This window comes from Mesoplodon mirus, assembly GCF_964341445.2.
Source record: "Mesoplodon mirus genome assembly, chromosome: 2".
Classification (NCBI taxonomy): domain Eukaryota; kingdom Metazoa; phylum Chordata; class Mammalia; order Artiodactyla; family Ziphiidae; genus Mesoplodon; species Mesoplodon mirus.
In genome coordinates this window covers 209,017,655-209,021,632 of record NC_138977.1, presented here as the reverse complement: position 1 = coordinate 209,021,632, position 3,978 = coordinate 209,017,655, and positions in this window count along the sequence as shown.

Here is a 3,978-nt window from a genome sequence, read left to right as displayed (position 1 = left end):
ATTATGCCTTTATCCTATTATGTTTTGGGTTTTTTTTAAGGAATACTTTATTTCACATAATATTTCCCTTGTGAGAAATTTAGAGACCTAAAGGGAGTGTTCTTACTGATTATTTGCTTTCCATTCTGTTGAAGAGGCGACTTCTAGGTAGCCTATTCAGATCTATCAGATTGTTAAACCCAGACCTGTTGTGTATTTATCCTTCAAATGGTTATTGAGTACTTACTGTGTGTCATGTAAATTTCTAGTTGCAATAGTGAATGGTGAGAATAGTAGGGAATCTAACTTTTCTCTAGCCTCAGTGAATGAAAGTCTGCTACCTACCTCTATTCATCACTATGAATGCCAAAATTCAGATTCTTAGGACCTGAAAAAGCTCTCCATGAGCTTTTTTTCCTTCCCTCTTCTTGGATTCTCCCTCTCTTTTAATTTTAGATCTCTAATTTACACCACTCTTTGCATTTTCTTTTTCCTGACTCTCTTCATAGAAGGAATGTTGCAGAACATGCAATTTTTAAAAAATAAGATACTGTCTATTATACTAATAAATTATCTTTGGGTTTGACAGATACTTTCAGTGGGTCTGGAGAATTTATATGGAAATCAGCACAGCACTACATCTGTCTAATTAGACAGATGAACTCATAAAAGAAGACAAGTGTCTCTTGGAATAGGAGCAGGATTGAGCAGGAGGGGAACTCCTGCTGTTTTCATAGGTTAATTTAGGGACTGTTACTGCACAGACTCCAGTCTCTTGGGACACTTCCTTGCTCCACAGGAAAGGGGAGGATACATTCTTTATCACATCCAATAAAGAGCTCAAATTAACCTCCCCCCCCCGCCGTGCTGTGACATAATTAATGTCAAATTTAAGAAAAGCAGGTTGCAGATTTCCCGAAGAATGGCAAAGACCTAACTACTTTACCGTATAGAGGTTCTAAACCCTGGTTGCATGTTAGAATCACCAGGGGAACCTTTACAAGTTCTTATGACTAGGGCCCTACCTAGGACCAATCACTGGTCATTCAGATCCTCTCAAATTCTATTTGAAGAATAGGGTATAGATCTCAGTGTTAAAAATATGAGAAGGGGCCTCCCTGGTGGCGCAGTGGTTGAGAGTCCGCCTGCCGATGCAGGGGATACGGGTTCGTGCCCCGGTCTGGGAGGATCCCATATGCCGCGGAGCGGCTGGGCCCGTGAGCCATGGCCGCTGGGCCTGCGCGTCCGGAGCCTGTGCTCCACAACGGGGGAGGCCACAACAGTGAGAGGCCCGCATACCGCAAAAAGAAAAAAAAAAAATATGAGAATTTAAAACCATTGGCCAGTGTTTCCTACCATGCCTGCTTGAACAATTTAGGAACATTAATGGACCAAATTAAAGTTCTTCCAACTTCTGTTTTGTAACATAAATACTCATACAAATGCTTAAAACTGATATGGACTCACACAAACATACGTCATAGACCAGGCACAGAGACAAACACTAGCATGTTTAGCAACCTGCATGGCATAGGCACACTCAGGCATCCAGACTCATTCCTAAAACCTTACAAACAGGCTCATAGATATATACGTTCAGGTATAAACAGGCACTAAGATCCCATAAGAAAGAAATCCACAGACACAGGTTCACACAGACTTAAGTATTGGTACACAGAGACACAAACATATACAACCACATACATATTTTGGATGCATTCATGAGGATGTGTGTATAAACTTAGTCCCATACACACAGAAAGACCATCAGAGTTACTGAAAAAGAGATCAAGAAAAATCACAGGATGAAACTCATGGTTTGTAAATTATGTCTCAATAAAGCTGTTGACAAATTAAGAAAGAGAATCCATTGAGATGTACATAGACACCCAGCAAACAAAGGTATAAGAGGAGACACGCATATTCAGAAATTCTCCTTCAGTAGTTTTTGGGTCTTTTTTACTTGCCTGTGTTTGTTTGGGCTCTTGAAGTGCCACTGACATGTTATTTGCTGCCTCTTGGTGGATGGGCTTTTGCTGAGCTCACTTGCAAAATCCCTGGCCCCTTGCCCAGGTGGATCATGTAGAAGATATGATTGGAATTATAGCCTCCAATGAGAGAATTAGACATATTTTTCTGGAAAAGGAGATTTTACTGAAAATATTCCTTTCATGGGAACCTGAAAATTGGAGAAGCAAGTAAACTCAGGTTTCGATGCTGACATAGTTCCAGAAAGCATAACAAACAGCCTGTAATAATGATAATTAATAAGTAATGTCTCTGTGACCTTTTATAATATAATAAGTTCTCTTGTACTTACTAACTCAGTTGATCATATCAGAGCTGTTCAATGTGATCTCATTTGATCTTCAGAGCAACGAAGCAAATAAGGATTATTATTATAAACATTTTATAATTGTCAAAATTAACGCCAAGAAAGGCTGTGTAATATTTTCGAGGTCATCCACCAGTAAGTTGCTTGTTTGGAAGTCAAATTCATGTCTGATGGACTCAGAGTCGGTGCTCTTCGCAATTTTGCGGCATGGCCTCTGCAAACACTGAGTTTGGGGTCATTCTTATGGCTATTCTGACTTTGCATATGAGAAAACTGAAGATCAGGGTGGTTAAGTACTTTACATCAAGCTCCTAGGGGCACACACAAGACTTGAATCTAGTATTCTGAGGCCTGTTCCAGGGCTGATTTCACCAGAGAAATGAGCCTCTGGACCATTCTATGAACTATATATGAGCTAGACAAGGTGAGGAGATTGAAGCTTAGGAAATATGACTGAACTGAAAGGGCAATGGCCGTGCCTTAAACATCCTTAGAAGAGCCTGGATACCCCAGAAGACAATGAGGCCTCTCTCCTTCTCTCCGTGCTCCTGTGTTGCTGCTTTGAGGACTATGAAACTGCTCTCCCTGGCGTTCGGGCCAGTGACATCTCAATAATCTCTTGAAGGGGAGAGGCTTCCCTGGCGGTCCAGTGTTTAAGACTCCCTGCTTCTACTGCAGGGGGCGCGGTTTCAATCCCAGGTCTGGGAACTGGGATCCCTCATACCGCATGGTGTGGCCAAAAAACAAAACAAACAAACAAAATAATTTCTTGGAGGGGATTGCATCCTAGTCTCAAGAACGGAGGTATGACCTTGACTTCAGGAAGAGGTTTTGCCTGTTTGCCATTTTCTCAGGGTCTGTATCTGGCTGGAATGAAAAAGTGCTCAATAAATGGGAAACCACCTTGATTATATTTTAGAATTTCCTCTAAATTCTCTTATCAGAATCTGAATGTGATTATGAAATTCCCTGTTATTCCATAATTATTGAGGATGTATCAAGTGTTTGATGCTATATTAGACTCTGGATACAGAGTAAGAGTTCCTGTTCCCAACAAGCATATGATTAATTGAGGGAAAAATAATGATTAGATGTTATGAATGATTAGAAACCATCACATCATTCTTAACAAGGCAAGAGTTGGTTCTTGGGGGGCATAAAATTCTTAGATATTACAATGATTTGTGACCCTTCCTTCAGATCTCAACCTTATCTGATAATTTCATATTCCTTAGTATTTAATTCCATGGGTAAGTGATTAGGACAAAAAAAATACCTAAGGCCCCTTAGGGAGGTGATAATGACAAAAAGGTTGAGAAACAGCATTAGACCACACATCCCAGATCTGCATGTTATTCACTTAAACATTTCAAATTGTTATTAACTTTAAATATCAAGAAATTTTATATAAAAATCTAAGTTCCTGGTTTTGTTTAAAAACAAAAATCAGAAGATCTGGCAACTCTGGGTCCATAGTTCCCGTGGAATTAATTGGCCAGATTTGTGTAGGCACTGCATCCATGTCCACCACAATCTCCAACATTCTCCCTTCATTATATTTATTCTCACCCATTTCACTTATTTATGTTACCTTTCTGGATATTGTAAGTATCTATTTACATTCCCAGTATTCAGATAAAATTAGTTACAGTATCAGAGACAGA